The 24,983-nt window shown below is 38.3% G+C and overlaps 1 protein-coding gene across 5 annotated transcripts in view; it reads left to right on the top strand.

Moving 5' to 3' along the window:
- LHFPL2 (LHFPL tetraspan subfamily member 2) overlaps window positions 1-24,983 on the top strand; it is a 124,665-nt gene that overhangs the window by 15,597 nt on the left and 84,085 nt on the right. The window contains exon 2 of one of the 5 annotated variants that reach the window (XM_085214512.1): window positions 2,827-2,998. The exons of the other annotated variants lie outside the window; for them this stretch is intronic. The gene's annotated coding sequence lies outside the window, so the exon portion shown is untranslated. The remainder of the gene's footprint in view (window positions 1-2,826; window positions 2,999-24,983) is intronic. 5 annotated transcript variants of the gene reach the window in all.

Raw genomic sequence — 24,983 nt, forward strand, 5'->3', positions numbered from 1 at the left:
TTACGATGTGCGACTTTCAGTAGAGTGTGTGGTCCAGCAGACCTCACAGATTTCCTGGATGCGGTCCACACTGTGGCTGTATCTGTTCTTTATTGTATCAGTTCACAAGCAGAAGATAAACAATTTTCTCTAATGATTACATGTTTTTTCTTTTTGTTTGTATGTTTGTTTTTATATGGCTAAATGAGTTTCTGCCTCCCTTTCACTTACTTGTCTGTGTACTGATGATCTTGCTTAGCTCAGCTGATAGATTCACCACCTATGCATTTCTTTATTCTGAAACATGGTAGAAAGCTATTTTAGTATGGAGGCTGTTCAATTTTTAAACACATATGCTGTCTGAAAAATATAAAAGCAAGTGGCAAAGTGTTTGAATTTTTATACTATTTATATTAGAAAAAATCTGATTACTTGCTATATAGCTATCGGGAATGTATTTCTGGTCTAATGTATAGAGATAAAATCCTAATTTTGTTTGATTAGGTGTGTAACAAAAGGATTATTTGGCCATAATTGAGATGATTTCTTAAATAATCATATTTTTTTTGAAATTCAGAGTTGATTCTTGTGCAGTACTAATATATAATTTTGCAGGACAGAAATCTGTTAAGAAAATACTAGCAGATATAGACATTGTAGTATCATTCCTTGTTCAAGATCCAGCTTCCCAAATTAAAAATAACAGCAGGAAAACCATTACATCAAGATGTATCTTGAAAAATGTTATTTAGCTACTATGCAGTTTAAACTGAAAAGTAAGTGCGACTGAGAACCCTAAAAACTGATAATAAGAATGAGTGAGAATGCTAAGAAATGTTGAGAATATTTGAGATCTGAGCTTCAGATGGTGAAAAAAAATCAGTTCCAATTATTATATGTGAAATTAGTCTATGGACTAGGAAAGAAGAAAAAGAAAACACATCTCTTCCCTGTTTTGTAATTTACCTCTCTTTTCTGGAATACATTTTCATTTATTTGAATTGCAAGCTCTTTGAGGTTCCTATTATGAAAAGATGATGATAAAATCAAAGACATTAAGAAAAAGGTATCAAACTGATCAAGTGGGATTACTTTTGAGCAAAATAAAACTTCTTTTAATGGCTTTGTTAAATGATGAAATGAGGTCAAGGAGACAAGGTGGTATTTGGTTGAAATGAAGAAAACATAGGTTATGTGTCAGTGTTACTCTGTGTATTGAAATCATTTTTCTCTGAAACTGTTTCCTGTCAAATAGCAAAGATTATATTAGTCAGATATGTTAAAATTAAATGGGATGCTCTGTTCAATGTCTTACGTTGACCTAGACTGACCGGACTGTCTGTTCTCTATCTCTTTTCTAAGAGAACAGTTTTGCCTTTTGTTTTGTTTTTAAATGAACTTGAGCTGTTATAGCAGTTAATGCATGCAGGGTGCTGCACCTTGCTTTCAGGTTCAGGAAAAGTGCTCTTAATCTCTGCCAGTATGGAGATGGGCACTTGCATTCCTTCAGGGAAATCCCCAGAGATGTCTGATGCATCCACCGAGATGGAACTGGTAAGATAGGAGACTTTCATTCATCAGCAATTGATGAACCTTGGTGTCCTGAGCCTTCTTCTGGTGATGAGGTAAGTACTCACACAAGATGCACATAAATGGATGACCTTCTATGACAAGAGGCTGAGCTGCAAGAATAAGTTAAAAAAGCTTCGTAATATCAGGCAGAGATTGTTCAAACCATATTCCAGCAGAAGACAATACTTAGTAGGAGGCACCTGGTCTCCAGTGACTCACAAAAGCAGGGCTCCACTTCAGTCCCCACCCTTCTGCTTCACTACTAAAAACAGGTAGGAAGCTCTCACAGCTATAGACACTCACAATAGCTATGACCAGGATCTGCAAGAAGAAACCATACTGGCAGCCTGCAGTAGATATGAAAAGAAATGCCATATGCTTGTAGTGGGTGACGTTGTTAAAAGGCATTGAGGCTCCCCTCTGCCAGCCTTACAGGGAGTCTTGAAAGGTTTGTTGCCTTCTGAAAACCAAGATCCATGACGTGGCCAAGAGTGTGCCACAGCTTGTCAAGAGTATAAACTATCCACTATTGCTCTTTTATGTGGGCATGAATGATGCAAGAAGACTATAACATTGTGGGAATGCAAGTGAAAAACTGGTGCCCGAGTTACCTTCCCTTCAGTTTTGCTAGCTGGAGGAAGGCAGGAAGCCAGAAGTAGTTGTATAATGTATACCAACTCCTGATTAGATGGCTGGTGCTGGCATGAAGGTTTTGGTATGATGATGAGACTTTCTATGAAAATTATATAATAATAATAATGTCTTCAGCATTTTATCTACTTCTCTTTCTGTTCAGGAGTGTCCTGGTTTCAGGTGGGACAGAGTTGATTTTCTTCATGGTGTTGTATGATGCTATGCTTTAGGAGCTCTTACGAGAAAAACAATGTTGATAACACACCAATGTTTTAGCTGTTGCTCAGCAGTGCTGCACAGAACCAAGGACATTTCAGTTTCTCAGCTCCTTATGGTATCCTGGTAATGAGGGCTCTGTTGGGCAGAAGGAGTTGGGAGAAGACAGAACCAGGGCAGCTGACCTAAATTGGCCAAAGGGATATTCCTGGTGTGATGTGAAATATGATGTGATATGAAAAAACTATAAAACTCAGGGGAATTGACTGGGGGCAGATGCTGCTCAGGGTCTGGCTGGGTGTTGGTCATTGGGTGGTGAGCAATTGTGCTGTGCATCACTTGGTTTTTGTTGTTTGTTTTTTATCTCTGAGTTCCACTTTTTTTTTTTTTTTTCCTCCCAATTCTTGCCTCCATCCCACTGGAAAGGTGGAAGACTGCTGTGTTTAGATGTCCACTGGCTTAATTGCAGGAGGGAGTGCTTACACATCAATATTAAGTGGAGCATTTCTTTTTAAGGCCATTACACTCTTGAGTTCATGTTAACAAAAGCTTGGAATCTTCCTCAAGTTGTCTCAGAAGCTGACCAGCACAGAGAGAGGTAATCTTCCATTCCTTTCTGTAACTGTTTTCTAACTGCATGGGAAAATATCAGCATCAAATTATTGCAGAAAATGACAAAAATTTTAGTAAATCTAGAAATAGCTGTGGACAGTCTTTAGCTAGGGAATATTTGTATTTTAAGTTTATATGAGCTTTTGATCTGAACAGAAAGAAAATAACTTTTCTTAATAGCACTGAAATAGAATACCCATTTGGCAATGGTGGTGTTGCAGTACAGGTGAAGATCTGGCTTAAGGTATGTGGGTATTATGCACAGTAAGGGGAAATTAATTGAATGTTTGTTTTCTGGTCACCTAGACTGTATGTTATACAAGTACTTATGATCATACATTTGAAAATAAATCACTTCCATGTGTACAGAAATCCAAAATGTAAATTGGAATGTTAATTAAAAAAACAAACCAGCATTGCTGGTGTAGTCATTGTCAGAACTCTTTTTCAGCATTAACCATGCCATGCCTATTTCCAATTGCCATAGAACTCAGAGGAATGTCCACACACTTCTTTTTGCGAATTATTTTAGAGCACAAAATTGCTGGAGAGCCTCTGGATCCTTAACTCTGGTCCCCAGCTGTTGAATGCAGCTATGTAACTGATTTAAAGTTTTCAGATATTTGCAGTGTCTCTTTGCCCATCATAACACGAAACTCATAATGTGCCATCCAGTGCCATCTACTAGGTTCTACATGACCACGTAAGATGCACCCATATAGCTATATTAAGCTCCTGCTATACAAGAATAACTGGCTTTTTTGGTAGTGTTTGTTTTTTTTCCCTCCCTACATTAATCTTTTGTATTTGGAGTTGGATAATAATCAATGTTCTCAGAACTTAATCTTGTCATATTTCACCTCACAGGTGGCTTAAATCTTTGGGCACTGACTGTTGGTAATTTGTCACTGCATTGTGTATGTAAGTGCTCTGTACAGGGTACACAATTGCATTCCAACTGTTGGGGGAAAAAAAGGAACCAGAACTATACCAGAACTATATATATTTTAGATCACTACCTATACAAAGGGGAACCAGCTGCAAATCTTGTTTAAACTAAGAATGCCCCAGAGGTGTGATTGTCCTGATCCCTGGGTTAAGAAATACGAAATTGAGTTTACTGTATCAGGAACAAAGCAAACTGCAGCTTTACAGTTGGTGTATTAGTCAATAGAAGTGGTATAACTGCAAATGAGAGTGAAAAAACAGTGAGGTTTTTATTAGTATTGTGCAGAATTTGGAAGAGACAGTGTAGCTCTTTTCACAGGTTTATAAGAAAAAACAGATTTCAGTCCAGTAACATCATCCATTAGACAGTATCCTTTAAAATCCTCAGGGACAAAGAAGCGCATGCAGAAAACTTGGAAAAGCTGAACAGCAAGTTCCCTGCTGTGTTTTTGCTATTTGCATCCCTATCCTCACCCCCTATATCTCCAATTTCTGGTTTACTTCTGGAGTGGTTTAAGAGAGGAGAAGATTACATCAGTGTTATGTCTTTATTTTATTAGATTACATGGGATGACTTAATGTTGTACAACACAGACTGGGGCTGGATCTGTGTGGTTTTTGTTGTTTTTTTTTTTGTTTTTTTTTTGTTTTGTTTTTTAATGGGCTGCTGGGGAGGAGAGGTTGAGAAGACAGCTGGATTCATAGTTTGGGTGGACCATGCTGCCAGCCACAGTGAGATTGTTGCTGCCTGTGAAGGTGAGAGCACATTGATGTTGGTGAGTGGGGAAGCACCAGAAATGGTCACTGGACCCTCTCCCTCTGCCAGAAACTTCAACCTGGCCATCTGCTTAGACTGTCACAGCAGCACTGTTAAGTTCTCAGAACAGGGTACTATGTGAAAAGCACACTCTGTCTCCTCCAGGGAAAGGTGCTGGGTGAGCTTTGTGGAAGTGCCAAGAAAATCAGCCTTGAGGCAGGATGTTGTGATGACCATGATGGGACTGAATTAAGAGGTGCTAAGAGGAGTGTGTTGAACTAAAACCAACTAGTATGGGATTGTGGAAAGTTTGTCTGTTTGAATTAACTTAGTAATGTTTTTACACAAAGCGACAAGTTCAAGTGATAGATAAGAATGTAATAAATGAAGGTCAAGTATTTAACCTTTTAACACCCATTTTTGTTCACAGAGTAGAACAGAGCAAAGTCAAAGAATGAGCTTTGGCCTGGCTAAATAACTGATGTTTAATGTAACTGTAAATATGGAGTTGTCAGTGTTCAGCTGGGTTTTCAGATAATTTATGGGCTCTTCACTGATCTTATTGGTGACCTGAACCAAAGCATTGCGTTATCCCTGTCAATCTTTAAAGAGTCACAGGAGTGGAGCTGATGAGGCCTGAAGGGACCCTGTGGTCAGGCAGCCTTGCTTCCTGGGCAAGGGGGCCATCAAGACATTTCTGAATTAATTCTATCTGAGTTGCAGCGTAGAAAAAGCTTTCCATGTGAATTTCAAAATCACTGATGACAGGGAAAAGAATGATGTGGTGTGACAAATAACAGAAAGGGACAGTGATGTGAGTGGGTTGGCAAGCTGATTCTGAAGCCAAAGTTACAGAGATAGGAAAAAAGAGAACAGGTGAGGTACTGGTACAGGCTGCCCAGAGATTTTGTGGGTGCCCCATCCCCCTAGGAGTTCAAGGCCAGGTTGGATGGGGCTCTGGGCAGCTTAATCTGGTGAGCGGCAATCCTGCCCATGGCAGGGGGTTGGAACTGTTAGGGTCTCTGAGGTCCCTTCTCACCCAAGCCATTCTATGATTCTATGAAATGAGAGTGGAGGATCACAAGACAGTGAGCTGAACATGAACAATGTGCCCAGGAAAGACTAATGTGATCCCTAGGGGTGTATAGGTGCCCTTCTGGCTCCAAAGGTAGAAATCTGTTTCATGTGCTGTTCAGAAGATCACATTAGGTTTCTTTGTAGCTGTGTTTATTTCACAGGGTCCATTGGACAAAATGCAGGCTTCTGAGGAGCAGATTTTGGACTGATGTCATGTCAGCCAGGGTAACCTGTCTGTCTCTGGGTGTTCTTTCCATGCTGGTGAGATTTTGAGTAGCTCATTTTGCAGTGCAGTCACCTACATACAGGTGCCTGGTGCCATGTTTTACCAGTGCTGGACCATCAGTGCTCGCCCCGGAAGCAGCCTGTGGGCTGGTTGGAGTTTCTTCCCCTCACAAGCCTGAACATGGTTTTCACTTGTATGAAATAACACATTCCAAAAGACCTCCATTTAATGGGGAACATCTGTAAATCCAAATAATTTCTCTAGTTATATTACTTTTTTAATAATGAACTGTGGCAGCTGGGGACTGCTTTATTTATGCCTGCCATGTCTTATTTCCAATTTCAAATACCAACATGTGCATTTGATCTAAAAAAAACCCCAACAGAACAGTATTCTTCCCAGGTGAAATACATCACTTCTTCAGTCCAGAAAGCAAGATACTTTTCAAGAACTTTGTCATTGTCATTTTGTTGTGCGCCCACTACAGGTTCTGGTTTTTGCATGCTTTCATTTGCAGACTGCTCTGTTTGGTACTCAGATCTTTTCAGCATGAGTACTATTGTTTCACCAAAAGAATATATAAAATATGTATTAAGTATATGTGTATATAAAATTTTATTTTATATAAGTATAATATAAATAAATATAATACAGTCAAAATATATAATTAATTATAATTTGGTTGCCCTATGACAGATGGCAGCAGAGGGGCAGTCTGACAAAATAGGGTCTAGCATGTAAGTGCATATGAAGCAAAGATGTGTCATTGAATTCCTCCATGTGGAAAAAATGACGCTCATTGACATTCATCGACACTTACTGAATGTTTATGGAGACCAAACAGTGGATGTGAGCACAGTGAGGCTGAGTGATGCGTTTCAGCAGTGGTAAACAGTGAGGGTAGTCACTTCCACTGGTGCAGATTTTTACCAGTGCAGCATGCAGACTTTTGTTATTGCTGGCAAAAATGCATAGCTAACGGGTGTGACTTGTGTTAAAAATGAACGTTTTGTAGCTGAGTAAGTGCTTTACCAAATAGTGTTATTGTGCTCTTTCTATCTGTTGTAGTTTCCATAGAAATCAATAGGAGCCATTACTTTTGGAACAACCTATGTTTAAAAAAAAAAAAAGTCGCAGTTCTTTTCTTTGCTGTTTCTCCCTGCCAAATTAGCTTTGTTTAACATCCCCTTAAGTATAGAAAAATAGAAACAAATCATATTTCTACTGTAGTGCCTTGAAGAAAATCCTGTTATTCTGTGAAATAAAACCTTCATATTTATTTAGACCTAGAGACACATCTGTATGCTTAGCTTGAAAAACATAATACAATACTTTATTAGGTAGTGTAACTGATTTCAGATGTTGAAAGACAATGAAAGTATGTACCTAAGTAATGTAGAGTTATCATTACGTTGCAGAAACAATAGCTTGAAAACAGTTATGTTGTAAAATAAATACTAAACGAGGTCTGTTTTTATTTCATGTAGGATTTTCAGTCTGAGTATGTAAAGACTTCTACCTAAAAAGAAAAATAATGATTAATCAGTTGTTCCTGGCAATTAACTGATCTGCCTTCAGGATGATAATTAAAATTGTATGTGGAAAAGGAAACTGAATCTTTCTCTCTCTAGACTCATTTTTCTTTCTTAAATTTGTTTTCAGACTAGCTTGCTTTAAAATTCTTCCAGAAATTGATGTAACAATATATTAAGTCAAGAAAATGATACAATTTTAAGGAAATTCCATGTATGTATCTCATGTATAGCTGAAAAATTAGGCACCAGATTCATGTTACCTGGGCCTGCAATGTTTGTAGTCAGGAAAAATCAGAAATGTCAAAGGGAATGGTGTGGTTTGCAGTTAGACCACAGAATAAATTGTGCGTCTGTTCCCTCCTGAGAGTGGAGGGAAGTTGGAGTGGAGATGCCTGTCTCAAAGGTAATGGCCATTGCTATCCATGCAAGATCCTCTCTGGAGAGTATGGAGGTGTGCTCTGCACTGCAGTCCATCAGCTGTTGCAGTTGAAGAGATGGTGCTGTCAGCTACCTTTGGCGGCTAGCTGGGGAGCTTGCATGGAAAATGGGTGACCTGTATTTATGTTCCCCAGTGGGGTGGGGAATTCACATCCAATAACTGCCTCTGAATTAAATGAGGATACATAATTATTGGGGAGAGAGGGAGTAGAGGCCGAACCCTGAGGTTGAACTACTTAAGCTAAGAGCTGTATAGTCAGGAACACAAGATAGGAGAAAGTGTTTTAGGGGAGGTTCAACCTCTACCACCAATGCACCAATATCCACCTTTGATGTCATGGGTCAGAATCATAAAATAGGAGGCATTACTAGTGGAGCAACCTAAGTATTAACCACATGTTTAATTTCTATTAGTATATATTAATGTATAAAACCCATAAGGATCCTGGAGAACATAAAGTACCACTTTATCCATCTCATGATTGAAGTGACATTATGGATTATTATCTGCTATTAATAGTGGAGGCAGGTGTTGGGTTCTGGTGCAGTTCTGCAGATGCGGAGTGGCTCTGTCTTCACCTTGGTGACAGAAACTTTAAAACCCTGTAAAGAACTGATTCTTGACATATCTGTTCTGGTGGTGCAGGCAGATACATTGTCTTGTTAGACTTTTATGTGATATTTTTGTCACTTAAATGATCAGAAGGCTGGAGCACTTCGATGAAGAAAGATTGAGGGAACTGGGTTTGGAGAAGAGAAGGCTCCGGAGAGACCTCATTTAATATTTGAAAGGAGCTTATAAACAGGAAGGGGGGTGGGGGAGTACGTCTATTTACGAGGGTGGATAGTGATAGGATAAGGGGGAATGGTTTTAAACTAAGACAGGGGAGGTTCAGGTTAAATATTAGGAGGAAGATTTTCACACAGAGGATGATGACGCACTGGAACAGGTTGCCCAAGGAGGTTGTGGATGCCCCATCCCTGGAGGCATTCAAGGCCAGGCTGGATGTGGCTCTGGGCAGCCTGGTCTGGTGGTTGGTGACCCTACACACAGCAGGGGAGTTGAAACTAGGCAATCATTGTGGTCCTTTTCAACCGAGGCCATTCTATGATTCATTCTATGAAGTGTCAATATAAGCAATTTAATGTTAACTTGACATTCATAATTACCAGCTATGGCTGAAAATTTCACTTAAAATACACCAGAAAATAAAAATAAAAATTAAAAAAAAAAAAAAAAGTTATGCTGTATTTGTTAATATGTTCTGGAAGTATGTGATATGATGTATCTTTTGTTTCTCACTGTAGATCATTTCTGAGTATTTAAGGCTTGGATATTTTCTAAGGAGCTGAAAATCACTGGCCCCAGAAAAAGTAGCGTACAGAGGGCAGACAGTGGAAGATGTACTCCTCACTATCCCTGACTGGTTTTTATCATAGATCAAAGGGAAGTAATCTTGGTTTTCTTAAACATACTAGGATTAGAGCTAAAATCTGTATATTCTGTAGAATGTCTTATGCTTTTAGTGCTTATTTAAGAGTGTTTACTTGGGATATGCTAATATATGTTAGTATTTTCAAATGGATTTTCACAGATGGGTTTTTAAAAGTCAGCTTTGTTCTCTAAAATTCATAGTTCTGTCCTAAAGAAATATGAAAAAAGGCTGCGATCATAGCTGTTTGAGATGGGGAGGTTTATCAGCAATTGAGTTAAACTGTTTCACTGGGTACATTTTTCAGGGATTTTTTGTTGTTCTACAAGTTGTAAAGGCTTTAATTGAGAAAGTTGGCTTGGATCATAAAATGAGAAACAGCATTCAGACATCAGATTCTTAGTTGATAATTAAGTAGGCTTAAGAAAGTTTCATCATATGTAAATATTTCCATTTGTTGGTGTCTACTGTGTGTTTTTCCACATCAAAGAAAATGGACTGCAGGTAGCCTTAAGTGTGTGTGTGTATACATGTGTATATATATATTTAACTGTCTTATTCTTTCTTCGAACTGAAAATGTTAATGTTTAAACACATGGAACCAAGGGATCTACATTTCTTTAAGTGAGTATTCAGACTGATTAAATATTTTGCCAGTTAAGAGGCAGTAGTTTTTATCTGACCCTCTGGAGTGTATACTGGGAGTTGTTAGAGCTTGACTGTTTAAAGATTACATTTGCTGTAACGGGCTAACATTTACTGTCTGAGTTCACAGAATCATAGTGTGGCTTGGATTGGAAGAGACCTCAAAGACCATTCAGTTACAACCCCCTGCTGTGGGCAGGGCTGCCATCCAAAATGTCAGGCTCCACTGAGTCCTATGCAACCCGATCTTGAACATTTCCAGGGGATGGAGCATCCGTAATTTCCCTGGGCAGCCTGTGCCACGGCCTTGTTACCTTCTGAGCAAAAAATTTGCCTGTAACATCTAATCTACATCCCCTTTCTTTTAGTTTAAAACCATTTCTCCTTCTCTTGTTACTATTTACCTGTGTAAAATGCTGATCTACCTCCTGTTAGTAACTCTTTTTAAAGAAAGAGAAGGCTATGATAATGTCTCCCTGCAGCCTCTTCTCTTCTGCAGACTGAAAAATCCCAACTCCCTCAATCTTTCATTGTAGGAGAGGTGCTCCAGCACTTTGATCGTCTTAATGGCTCCTCCTGGATCTACTCCAACAGCACAGTGCCTGTTTGTGTTGGGGCCTCCAGGCCTGGATGTGGCACTACAGATAGGGCTTCATATGGGCAGAGCAGAAGGGGACAATCACTTCCTTCTTCCTTCTGGCTGCCCCTCTTTTGTTGGAGCCCATTATACTGTTGGCCTCTCAGGCTGCAGGTGCACATTGCTAGCTTGTGTTCCGTGATATTCCCAGGCACAAGTATGGAGCTCACATATTGTGGACATGTTTAAAATCTGGACCATCTTTGAAGCTGTTTGGATTTGTCCTGCATTAAATGAGAACTGAGTTTCACTGTGTTTAGTGTGCAAGTAGCATACTAGTCATGTGAGGCATAATTATAAGTACAAGTCCAGTCAGATCTTTTCAACACCTGCAATATGAGATTGATATGATGAAGGAGAGCTAGAAAGAAAAAGATTAGATTTATGTAGCATCTTATGGGGAAAAGGAGTATTTTCTGTGAGAAAAGGACTGGTAATTTCTTCAAAAAAAAAAAAAAAAGGAGAAATATTGCTAGGAAGGTAGGTCTTGCTGTGGTTGACTAGGGGCAAAGCAGTGGAGCTACTGAAGAACACATAGGATGGCCTTTTGATTTTTTTTCCCCTTTTTGTGATGCAGTCATCTTGAATAAACTTAACTGAAGGACAGCCTGTGATGCTGTTAACTAAAGCGTACCTCAGGTTTCAGTGGGATTCAGTACAAGCACATGTTGGCAAACCTATTTTTGAAGTGATAAAGAGTGCCAGTCAGCTGCTTGTTGGTGAGCTCTCATGGTATGTTGGTGCTGCTAGACTGAATGATGTGATCCTGCTTTTACTGTTTTGCTGTATGCCTGTTTTTCTCTGCAGAATGACCTAATACATTTTTACTGCTCCTAGAATTACTGGAATCTCTGTGTCATTGTTTCATCTACAACAAGAATTATTTATATTGCCAACTTATGGTAAATTTCTGATAACTAGGTGCTTTGCTTGAGTACTTGGTAGTTTGTTGTTTGGTTATCTTTTTTTGGTTGTTGTTAATAAAATCTCCACCCTCTCAAAAGAAGGGCTTGCCAGTTCGTTTGCAAAGAAGAATGCAAATGAGACCTTATCTGAAGAAAAATTTCTTTATCTAGTTTGGGCCTGGAGGTTCCTCCAGTGTCATAGTTTAACTTGTGATCATGCTAGTAGGATAAAGGTCTGTTTTCCAGAATGGACAGCTGTTGATTTTTCTTATCAGGCGAGAGTGTAGCTTAAGAAGATATCCTTTCCTGTTCTGAAGCTTGTGCATAGTTTAGCGTAACATTGTTTTGACTGTCTCCTTTAAGGAGTATTCAGATAGTATGAGGCAGGTAATAGTGAGGGGATCATTTTACTATTGAACAGTATCTGCAAATCTTCAAGACACTGGTAAATGGGATGTTTTTTGTTTTCTTTTTTGTTGTTTTTTAATCTTATCCCTCCTGATTTAAAATTTACACTGCTTTTCACTATAGAAGTATGTTATCACTTATGGCATATTTCAAGTAATCTAATATGGGTTCAGATCTGATTAAGCGAATTAGTTATCTGGTAGATAAGTTTTAGGCTACTTAAATTCTTGTTCTGTAGTTAAGTTTTTAATTCTAAACTGCTATATAAAATACACGTGGTATTCTAGGAGATCCTGTGTGCTTGCACAGTGGAAATGAGGGATGCAGCTTTGCATATTCCAAAACAAATTGGATGGTAAATCACTAGCTGTTATTACCATAGTTTTTCAACTTATTTTCTCAAATGAAAGAAGATAAGTGGCAGCCATTAGTATAGTGTTATGTGAAAGTGCCATGTTTTCCAACAAAACTGTGAAACATGCATTTGTCTCTGAAATGGGTTAATTTTATGGACACATGTAATATATTCATCTGCTGGTTAGCACACAACATACTGTAAATGTGTCTATGGAAAAGTATTTAGGACATGTGATGCTAGGATATCACTTTAGCTTGCATTTGTTTTATTTTAATGAAATACTGTGCTACAAACAAAATTGTGTTTGTGTTACCCGGTAAGAAGGAATGAATGGTTTTGTTTATGCTCTGCTGTTGTATTCCTCAGTTGATTAAAAGAAACAAGCAACTTCGTAACATTTTTAGGTAAGTCTCCTACCGAAGGAGTTTCTGCTTCTGTTCTGCTGTGACTGAAAAAAGCCTTAGCATGAAACATTACCAAAAAACAAGTATTTGTTCACTATTGCAGTCTTGATAGGAAGCAGAAATAGCAGGAGTCATCTGAAAAAAAAACCAAAAAACAGTGCATGTGCTTGACTCCTGTCAAATTATACAAAAACTATAAAGGCAAGTTAGAAGCGTTTTAAAATCCTGTAGATGAAACAACCTTTTCCAATGGTACTTGAACTGAACAGTTCTGAAAATCAGCCTCATATCCTGATCCCCAACACCCACCTGGAGAGAATGCTGCTCACAAGGAGAAGGTATTGCCTCTTTACTTCTCCCAGCTCTGAGTGAAAAGCCTATCCAGACTTTTAAGTGTATTGTCTTACTAGAAAAGTATTTTAAGTGCTGGCTTTAGGGAAGGGAAGAGCTTAGGCTGAGTAGCCAGGTGTGGGAGAGGAGGAGAAAGGGGAGGCTTTGCGGAGGGGAGGGAGGCTTTGGGATAGCAGGGACCCTCAAAACTGATTCGGCTGCTCCTGAAACTGCAGCATAGTGGCTATTTGCAAGCCAGCCCTCTTCTACCAGATGCTTTTCTTTTGGGCGCAAAAGAGGCTGCTCATCACTCTGATCAAAGGAGGTCAGTGGACATGGGAGACTGTAAGATGTATGAGAAGCTTTAGGAACAGATCTCAGTCTTGGCTGCCTCTTAACAGCCACGACATAACTGAAATCGTGAAACCATCCTTGTTCCGCTTGAGATCAAAGCTTTGCAATCTGCTCCCCATCTTATTTCTTCTTCCAGATAATTGGGGACAAGCACAGCAGGACACTGTCTGTCTGACACTTCCAAATAAATTCTTAATGCAGAGATTTCTCTTCAAAGCATTCCCCCTTTGCCGTCCCCAGCGGTTATGCTTTGCAGATGGAAGGAAGCCATTTTGTTTTCACAACTTCTGCCATTACCGTTTGATTCTCCCCTGGGTATCACTTTTTCCAGGATTACTGTAGCAGTAATATTAGTTTTGGAAAGGGGAAAATGCACTGGTCTGTTCTTGGAAATCTTAAGTAGTGCTTTGTGCAAAAAGGAGCGCCACAGTGCTGTGCTATGTGTACAGTACCCTGAGGAGTAACATGATGTGGCGATGACTGTGTGAAGGTGAGCCTTTCCAGGGAGAAGGCAACACCCTAGAAAAACAGTAGACACTGTTATCTGCTGCAAGAGATGGGTGATAGCACAGAAGCAAAGCATAGCTCATCCTGAAGCCCACCAGAATATGTGGTGTCTTGTGCACTTGGTGACTGAGCTACTGGTTCAGTGACTACAGGTATCTCTTTTCTTTGCCCACATCTGTCTGTGGCTATTGGTGAGAAGAACATCTGTAGGAAGTGGCCTTTCCAGTCAACTTTGTTTGAAGGTCCCCTCCATTTACCAGCTGGAATAGAGGTATTCACTGAGGTGTTATGCTGTGCCTTCCTGTGTGCACAGCAGGTATGAGCTGCTAAGTGTGCTGGTACTTGTGGTGAAAACTATGGCTCTTCTGTGTGAACAATCCCCTGATATAAGGTGAACTGGAGCTTGCAGTCTCTGCCAGCTGGCCATGCTCACTGTGAGGGATGGCAGACCAGCAGGCAGAGCGGCTACATGGTACACACACCATGGTACATGGTGTGCCATGAGGGCTGCTGGTGGGTTTGTGGCCTAGTAACCACAAATGATGTGTGCGAGGTGCTGCAGTGGGAACTTTGTTTTGTTGTTTTTTTCCTTGTTGTTTCCTTGTTGTTTTCAGGAAAGTTTGTTTGTTTTACTTCTTAGAAATTTTACTATCTTTTCGCTGGTCTTCTGTAACGCAAAAGAAAGTAGTACTACAAGGGTATCCCAAATACATCTGTACCTCTTAGGCTGGAGAACTCTTTTCCCTTATTTTTGTATTTATTTATTTTTTTTTAAAACAAAGCACTGAAGCTTTACCAAAGCACATTGACAGAGGGAGTCAGTGGAAGCAGGCTTCCATTTGGGTTCATGTGGAGTGTTTGGATGATGTGACATGCTGGTGAACTAGTCTCCAGAAGAATGTCAGCAAGTGGTATACTGGCTTATGTAAAGTCCAGCAGGTAAATATTGCATTAAATGTGTGAAACTAATGACTTTTTATGAGACTTCTGGGTAAAAGTATGATGATATACTGATGATATTAACATATGCAAGGAAAGTATTCTTTTCAAGGATCCCACCATTAAAAGTTTCCTCTAGGCAGAGATTTCACTTCAGCCCTGAAGATAAATTGTGGCTTCATTTTTCCCAACGCTATTAAACTATCTCACTGTGTCTACAGATCTAGTACATCTCTGCTGGGAGATTTTATTTGAATTTGAGGACTTTCCTAGGAAAAATAAATGTTTATAAATCATAAAGCCATTCTTTATAGCTGTTTTACCCATTCACTCTCCTATATTAACTGAAAAATTCTTCATTTTAATGTCAACAGTATGTCCTTAAGAACTTTCTGTCCAGAGAGTCTGGTCAGTTGTACAGTTGTCTGTACAACTTGACAGTCAACTTGATCCTTATTCAAATGCTAGTTCATCATTGTGCACTTACCTTTTTCAGTTTTGCTTCCCAGTGTATTGCAAATATTATCAGTATATCTAATCAGTATATCTACTTGGTGAAGAAGCATAGGAGAGGCAGAAAAACAGAAGAAGAACAGACAGAAGAGGAGGATGTTGCCATGTGCTATGTGTCTGCACCTGAAGACTGATTCTGTATTAGCTTCCTGAAGGCCTGGGTGCCGTTCTATATGTGGACATTTGTGTAAGGAAAAAAGGGAAACTAATGTTTACCCCAAACTTCATTTTCTTAAAGGGGTGTGTTTGCATGGACTCTGTTTAGTTACTGTCTAAACAGCAGAAACTGACTTCTTTGAATTTGTTACTAGGTAGAACATAATCTGCCTTGCAGAAAGAGGGATAAATTGAATTATGCTTAAAATAACCTACGTTTTAGGAAATCACCTTTCAGTGGATGATATAGTGTACCTGTAATATGTTATGAAAAGCCATAAAGTACAAGGAAAGTGACCAACCATATCAACAGACTCAGAGATCAGTAACAAGCAGGCATTCTGTTTTAATTTTCTTTTGTGACAGCCTTAACTTTTGATTCGTGGGTTATCATGAGGAACTGGATTCACTGTTTGTTACCTTTTGACTTTCCCAGCCGTATTCTGACTCCTTTTCTGTCAGTGCTGTCTGTGGCTTCAGGCAGTTCCAGTCTTCAGCACAGATGAGAAAGCAAACAACTCCTGACATCCAAAACCAGATTAAAACAAAGCCCCTCTGAAAGAGTTTCGGCTTCTTTTTCCCCTGCACTGCTGTACTTTGTCTTGGATTAGGAATAATCTTTATTCAAGTCCTACATGGTGTCCCTAGCCAGCAGACTTTAAAAGACTAACAGTGAATGCATAATTAATTGTCCTGGCTAGTTAGATGGGGTTGAACTACATCTTAGGGATGACAAAAGAAAACAAGTTTGCTTTATAATTTCAAAAAGGGGGATGATTTTGATAAGTAGAACTTTATATCCAGTGCCTGAAAATTTCTCAGCGATAATTGAAAGGGTTGTATAAATTTTTGAAACAAGTTCAAAGGTTACAGAAAGCATGCTTTCTATCAGTGTATAATTTTTTTTCTGTCTTACTCTTTCCTGCTCCTTTCCCCAGCTTTCTTATTGTTTCTATGTTCTTGGACCCTCACCATTCTTTGTTCTTGTGGACCTTGAAAAGAGGAAATGCAGATGATACCAATTTTGAACAAAAGCAGGCAAGGTTATTACCTGTGAAATGGTAATGTGCCAGCCTCCAGACTGTAGAATTATCTTGTGTGTGTGTTTTTTTTATTAGTTTTGGGTTTACTTAATTCTAAATGCAAATGCTGACTTCTGAAGTCACTTCAGGGCATACATTTTCACAGTGTCTCCCTAGGTACTAAGCAGTCAAGCTTGTTTTAGAGGCATATTCTCAATGAGGCAAACTTTACAGTAGGCTCATGACGTGGTCACTGTCCTGTTGTTCAGAACACTGTCCTGTTGTCCTGTTTACTTCTGAGAAGTGTGCGAACTTTGAAGAAGGTGAGGTGGCTTTTCAAATTTGCTGTAATTGAACTCAAGGAGATTCACTGTCAAGAGAAAAAGTAGATGTGTTTTCCTGAAATGAAGTTTTGCAGGCATCCTGATGAGATTATTGGTGGCTTTTTCCAAACTGAATTAAAACTAATGTTTGGCATTTAATGAATAGATCAAGATGTTCACAGATAATTCATTTTCTATCTTGAACTTTTTTTTTTGGGAGGGGGGCGTTTACAGATATGCCATCTAATAAATAATTTTTTAAAAGTTGAAATTTAATTTTGAGTAGTGCAGAAGCAATGTGGTATGGCATCTCTTAAGGAGATTTATGGAGAAAATCATTGGATGCTGCCAAGCATAGCTCTAAAAGATTTTTTTTGCCAATACACATGCAGTGTTTGTCCATCTTTGCAGATTGTCTACTTTTAGATAGATCCCAACAGCAGAAAAAATTCAGATTAAAGAATAGTGTACTTCGTGCTTTGAAATCTGATTTTTCCTAAAGCTCTGTAAAGATTGCAAGCAGTAAACTGTTTTTTGGTTTCTATGAACAAATGAGGAATTTGAAAATGCAGAAACGAGAGAGGATAAATTGATCCTGTTGTTACACAGGAACATCTGTCTGGAGTTTCAAAGGCAGTTAGCTATCTGCTAAGGCAGATTTTCTGTCTGGCTGTGTGAGGACTGTGTGAGCTGTTGTGTCTATATTGAAGCTGCTATTGTTCTCCTGCTGTGAAATGACAGATGGATGTGTCTATTCTGAGAGATTTGTGACTTCTGGCTGACTTGAGCTTTCAGAATTCATGCACAATAGAGCTTGCTCTAGTCCTTCAAGAGGAAAGAAAAACACAAATAGAAAAAAAAAAAAACCAACAAAAATGAGTGAAACATATGGTGCCAGTCTGTATAGGAAATCATCAAAACTATATTTATTTTTTTTTCTTTTTGAAGATGTATAGGTTATTTTTCTGAAGGGGAGCTATTGGCTTTTGCTTTGTTTTTGTAAGGATGTAACATATCCACTGCGTACGTATGTATATAGTTTCCTTTTGTTTTAGGTAAAAACAAGTTACAGTGGTATTCTAAAGTATTCTGATGGCCAAACAGTACTGAAAATCTGGATCCTAAATAAAAATAATGATGTAAGAGACTAGCTTTATTAACAGGTTGAAAAGGGAAAGTGTGTATTTCAGAAATACACTTGTATTTCTATTAATAAGTTTTCTAATGACATGAATTTGCTTTACTTCATATGTAGCATAAATATGTTAATTGGTTACTGAATGCACTGCACGTGTATGAAAACACTGGTAAAGTCTTACTGAAATGTTCATCTATCTGTCAGCCCAGATAAGTGTGTTTTTTATCTTGAACTAAATGATCTCAGCATTGAAAAAGGGAAGGGGAATAACAGTGTTCTTGGAATATCTACGGGAAAAATACTTCTGAATTCACTGGGATCATTGCTACAGTGTGAAACTGGATGTTCACACTTACACATTTTGCACTTGTTTAGTTAAAACACTGGAATTTTTTGCTTCTATAATGTTTCCTCTGTAAGTCTGTGAATTGCTAAGGCAATAATGTTCGAGAATGGACCACTGTAATTGTTTAAACTGAGAGCTATAAATCACCCTTCCAGAGTGAAGGATCTGTTTAAACAAAGTGTTTATTTAAGCCCTGTACAAACAAATACCTAATGAAGAACTATGTATTGTAGAAAAGAAAAACATGGAGTGGGCTGTGGGTCAATGTGCCATCTTTCCAGGATGTGTTGTTGTCATGTGAATGGTTGATTGGAAAGCTAGCTTCTTAGTTGTATATTTGACTTCTCTTTCCTGATGATATGCTTTAAACAGGTGTGTTACTGCTTGTCTCTGTGTTACTGTTAGTTCTGTACAGGATAGCTCAGAGAGTTGTATGAGGCAGTGGAAGCTCCCAAATAGAGGATCAGTTTGAACCAGCAAGTTGCTACCCCTGTTGCTCTTCTGCTAGAAAGAGAATGTCGAGTCTCATTCATTCATCTGCTGTGTTCTGTGGAAAATCATTTTTCTGCTAATAAATATTTTCTCCAATTCAAAATGTATCTGAGTGCTAATATAGGTGTTAGAATCTTGGTCCTTTTTAGTAAAGCTTTTCTTGAATCCTAGTGAAAGGATTCTTGACTACTTGAATTTATGTTTGCTGTAGATCCACATTCTTTGTCATTTGTGTTTCTGAGATGTTATGGAAAAGGTGTGGTTGATTTCAGCCATTTTTTTCATGAATAGTAAGGTATGGTTACTACTATCTAAAAAAAAACCACCGCCAACAACAAAAAGACTTAAACAACAAAACATGGACATTTGTCAGGTGTAGGGATGAGATTGATACAATCCTTTTTTGTCTATATATGTATTTGTGGTTCTCTCTAAGTATGCAGAACTCAACTCTGTTCTCAACCACTGGGTTTTGGGTAAGTGTCTCAACTGCTCCAGCACTCTAGTGTCCGATGAAGACATACCACTGTACTGACGGCATCCAGGAGATTTTGGGCCTTGTACTTGCTTGAGTCTTGTAGGTGCGTTGAGCATGACAAGCTGGAGTTGTGAAGGAGGGATGCACAACTACAGGTTTCAAGAACGTAAAGTATAAATATTTTACTGATGAATGAGTATTTGTGAAGGGAATGACTCTACTGTTCTGTGTTTTGAGCTGCAGGTAGGTTTGAAGCTACGACATCTTTGTTAACCTTACTATCATTGTTGGAGAATTGAAACCTTACTATCATTGTTGGAGAATTGAAACAGCATGCATAAATGCCAGAAACTGTGTGTATTACATGAACAGAGAAAATACTTTCTGACTTACTGACTTGGTTTTCCTTCTTGTTAAGAACTTCCTTGTCTTTGATTTTTCTTCTCCTGTTTTAGAGGGGGAAGAGATAAAGAGGTACCTTTTGATGTTTTCCTTATTTGCCTTGAAGACTAAATAGGTTAGTGTAACAAATATTTAAATTAGTGCATTTATGGTAGGATAGTTACTGGCAACGCTGGCAGGCTATTTTATCTGGTTAGATCATAACACATTAGAGTACTAATCTCTTTTTCATGTGCTGAATCTAATGTTCAGCCTGCATTCTAGCTAACCTGACATTTCCATTTGCTTCAAGGTAGTTACAAAGAAAAGAAAAAGGGCAAAAAAAATCCAACAACAAAACAACCAAACACCTTTTTGCTGTTCCTATTGCTTTCTCTGTTTCCTGGCAGGCTGTCAGAATGTCTTTTATGTCTCCTGACCCTGACAGAGTGAGCTGCCTCACAGTCTCTTGGAGAATTTCCTAACTACAGGCCTTTTTAGACACGTTTTGGGAGAACTTGGCAGGAAAGAGACAGTCCTGACTGAAACTGAGAGCTAACAGGGGATTTCCATTAGTACAATAGCCTCCCGCTGTAGCAATAAGGAGTGCCTCAGACCGGAATGGTGGAGACACTGGCTTCCTGCTTTTTCCTAGCAGAATGGCTGAAGATGATACCCAAGTGGGCCCCTGACTCCTCAGATCTGGCCAAAGGGGTTTACTCAGTTGTTCAGAAGTGCATTGTTAAACATCTGTTTAAACAGTCTGTTTTATTGCCCTTCAACATGCATCTTAAGGTAAGCAATAAGGCTAGCAGTTTAGAATATTTTTGTTCTCCTAATGTTATTTTATTATTTGGAGTACATTTGACCCATCAGTTGCCTTCAGGCAAGAAATAGTTTTTTTCCTACTTAGATGACTAAGAATAACTCTTTAAATGAAGTTCAGTTCCTCATTGTTCTCCTTTATTGTCCTCTCCAGATATCTCATATACTATTCAAGACTCTGATTAACTTATCTTGTTTTTTTCCACAGACTTTTAGCCTTCTGAGCTCATATAGAACCTCAGAGTTACTAAGCCAAATTCAACATTATCCTTCTTGCCACAGATCCTTTAGTCTGAATCTTCAAGGAGTCTTTGGGTGGGCAGGAGGAGACTCTGTAGAGGGCTGGAGAAGGACAAATACAGAACTGGACTCCCTACTTCTTTCTTTCTAATTTATTTATTTATTTATTTATTTAACTAATGGGGAAGCTGAAGGGAATTGTAAACCAGTCAGTAAAACCTCAAGAGGAAGAGAATTGTAAGCTGCTCCATGAAACCTTAATCCTTGCATGATTTTTAAATTGTTGCTTTTTAAGCACCTCTGGGATAATAAAGTTGGTATACTGCCAGTATAGATTTATAAAGAACAAACAGTGTCAGACAATTTTAATTTCCTTTCTTGGCAGTGTTGCTAGCCTCATAGATTAAAAGATTAGTAGATGGATGAGATATCTTGACTTCATAACTTCTTTCATGCAATGACTACATGTGCTATTCTTGATGCTATCTCACACATCATTCTTAGAAAATGGCTAAGGAGCATTACATGGAATCACTACAAACTGAACACACAAGTGGTTGAGAAGAGGTCTCCAAGTGTAGTTAAAGGATCTCCAACATCTAAGAGGGAATTTCAGATAGGTGCAGTGTATTTTCTGTTTGGTGCTCTGTATTTTTATTAGTGACTTAGCTAGTAAAACACAGAGAATGTATTTGTGAAAAACAGCCAGCTGGAATGCTGCATTAGCATGATGAAAATTAACATGAATTCAGAATGATGGCAACAAATGATTTTCAAGCTGTGGTCTACAAACGCACTAAATCCACCAATTGCTTATAAGGGTAACTAACAAAAACAAGATAATGTTCAGTATGCTCAAATTCACTTTGTAGAATCTTGTGCCTCCACTGGAAAATGTAAAGGTGTTCCCATATGTAAAGTGTTGGCTGAAAAGCCATCACTTTGACCATTTGGAGAGAGATCATCCAAAGGCTATCCAAGTCTAAGTTGAACTTATGCAAGATGAGCACAAGTTGGTATGTTTTAAACAAATTTTGAAAGGAGAATGAAATGCTGAAGTAGTACAGCCAAAAAAAAAAACCAAAAAACACCCTGAGGTTTATGATTGAACAACAGCTTGAGATGCTTGAACAGGGAATGCCACATGTAGAAAATGCAGTAGCTGTTATTTTCTGCTTAGCTTTGATGAGGTCTCAGACACATTACTGTATATAGCTTAGGGTTACTAGCTTTCTCTTTTTATTTGATTTTAAAGGACACAAACATATTGAACTGTGTCTTCAGAAAGAAGCTGTAATAAAGTGTTTTGGAAATATGACCTGTAAGAAAATTATGAAGGAGTGACTTTTTAATCTCATATGAAGAACAATCAAGGGTTATGTGAGAAGCATCTCAGGAAAAGTGAAAAGCTTGGTAGAGGGTACTACTTTTTTCTGTTCTCCCCTATGGGAGTTAGTATGACTGGGTGAACAATAGGAAAATAAGAAGCATTTAGGTATGCAAATTTTGGTGCCGGCTGCCTGATATACTCTGTGGTTATGATGTTGTTTATTCTCCTGCATGTTCTTGTGTATGTAGTTAGTCACTGAATAGATGACTTAAAAATGTTGTGGAATAGATGTTGAAATCAGAGATCTCTAGAAATATGAGAGATGCCCAAAATTTTCATGGAGGATCTAGTTGTGTTTACATTATCTCACAGTAGGAGTTGGATGAGATGATCCTTCAAAGTTTTTTCCAGTTCCTGCTATTTCTCCTTATATAGAAGCAATTTAATTCGAGGGGAAAACAAACAAAGAAAAAAACAACAAGATCCAGCCACACAGGAATTAGCGTTCAAGTAGCAAATGTTACAGCAGAGAGCCATGAGGTTGTTCCTTGCTTGTGACTAGGATCGAAAGAGAGTTATTCATCACGAGAGTAGAGCTACCTCTGTCTAAAGAGGACAGAGACATCCTCAGCCACTTGGACCAAGTGTAAAGATTGTTTTTCCTCATCTCTTAATAACTAAAGTAGTTCTGTCAAATTTTTTGTGCTTTTGATTTTGATTTTTGTTTACTACATGAAACATGTTCTCATGTGCCACCTAACTGGCAATCTGAGTTTCTGCAGACATCTAAGTTGCACTGGTTTTACAGGCTGAAGCCCAATGGCTGTTGAGGATAGTAGTAAATAGAATGAGGGCAGCAAATTCTGTCCCAAATAAACGTATCTTCAATTTCATGACAAAAGCACCATTATGTGATTAAATCTTGGTTTGAAATCTTTCTCTGTAGAAAAGATACCAGGGTTGGTATTAGAGTTGTGAAAATTTTGCCTGATGCAGGAAGAATCGTATCACTTAAAGAAGTGAACAAAACAATAAAACCACACATGTGCGCACACACAAATCATCGTAACTCCCAAACAAGAAGAACACTCTACCCCTTTAAAGATCTCAACAGAAATTTACATTAACTGAAAGAAAAGTAATATTTCTGACTCAGTTTTTGTCTTAAATCTTGAAGTAAGTGATGACTTTTCCTACTTTGCACTGGGTATTATCAATATACTACACTGGGCTAGTCCTCAGATGTGATCCACCTGTCCAGGCTTGATTTCCACTGAACTTGAAAAGCTTTCTAAAAGCACAACAATATTTAACCACTTCAGAGAAGGCAACCTCAGATTTTAAATGTGATTGTACCTAATTTGTTTTGCTGTTTGAGAGCTGGCTGTGGATCATGGCTAATTTCCCAGCAGTGAATAAAATCACAGATATGAGAAAGGTAGAATAATTTTTTTCATTTGTAATTTTTGTTTCTCACAGTAATGACACAAATCTGTCCAAATGTGTTGTCTTAGAGTAAATCATGTTGTTTTTAAAAATTGTGATTAATGCTGCTTGTGAATGGAGAGAGGAATAACAATCTGTACATTTTGTGCCTTGTGCCTCCATCTAGTATTTGGCACATTTTCCAGTACTGCATGGGAGCAGAAGAATAGCCATGTTCTGGTCAGGCCAAGTGTCCATTTTGCTCAGTACTCTTCCCAAAGGCAATCAATAAAGATGCTTGGGGAGAAAAATGTAAGAAATGCATGAAGTATATGTAGTGATTCTTTCCTGTGGTTGAGTCCCTTAATTTGTGGTTTATGGACCTCCTTAGCTGAAGGTTGTACCCAAGCATTTATGTTTTAAATAAACAGTAGAGAATCTGTCATTCAAGCTTTTAGTTTCGGTTGGTTTTTTTTTTGTCCACTTATGCTTTGTTTCTAGGGTTTTGCTGCAGTGATTCCCTAACTTAAATACTACATACAGTGGAAAAAAAGCACTTCCTTGTTTCAGATTTAACACTTCATTGGCTGCCCTGTTGTCTTTGCTGTGAGAAATGTTCCTTGTTGATTTTTCCATATATTAGCCATTCTGCCAGCCTCTGTGCTCTTTCTCTTGGTGTTTTTTTTTGTTTGTTTGTTTGTTTGTTTTTTTCTTTTTTGCTGAAGATTTCAGGTCTGTTTGGTCTTGGAAGGTTCAACAGGGCTCCAGTGGAAGTGTTCATCTCACAAGACTGTGAAAGCACCACCACCCACTGTAGCAAATACACTGATTTTTTTTTCCTTTTTACTAGTAAAACTTGGTTAAGATCTCTTCAATAAATTGAGGTTCCATGAAGTCCAGTTAATGCCTATTTGCAACTATTAGATGTCCTCTATAAATTAATGAGAAAATAAAGTGTGGTTCCAAATGATAATTCCCACAAGTAGACTGTTGTCTTTATATGCTTTATACAGTTACTGATGGTGTGTACTTTTTGTGTGGGTTTTTTTTTTTTTTTTGGAAGATATTTCCACCTTTTTGTTGCTAAAAGAAACCTGTAGCGCACTTGTAGTAGCTTTTTTGTTTGTTTGATCCTCGTTTTATTTTTGTATAAAAATTTGAAAATAGCAAGGGCAATCTCATTATAGCATCTTATTGTGTTTAAGAAACACTGATAAACAATTGTTGTGGCTGAAAAACAAGATGATGTTACATAAAATTTCAGTTAAAAAGGAATAAAATTACTTCAAAATGTAAAATAGCACCTAGTTTTGTTTCAAAGAAAATAATCCATCTGTCTGATCACAAATTTCACCTGAATTGTGGCCCAAATTTGTTGAGCCTGCAAGCAGATTCTCTCTA

Source organism: Meleagris gallopavo, chromosome Z (assembly GCF_905368555.1).
Source record: "Meleagris gallopavo chromosome Z, MGAL_WU_HG_1.1, whole genome shotgun sequence".
In the NCBI taxonomy this organism is placed as follows: Eukaryota; Metazoa; Chordata; class Aves; order Galliformes; family Phasianidae; genus Meleagris; species Meleagris gallopavo.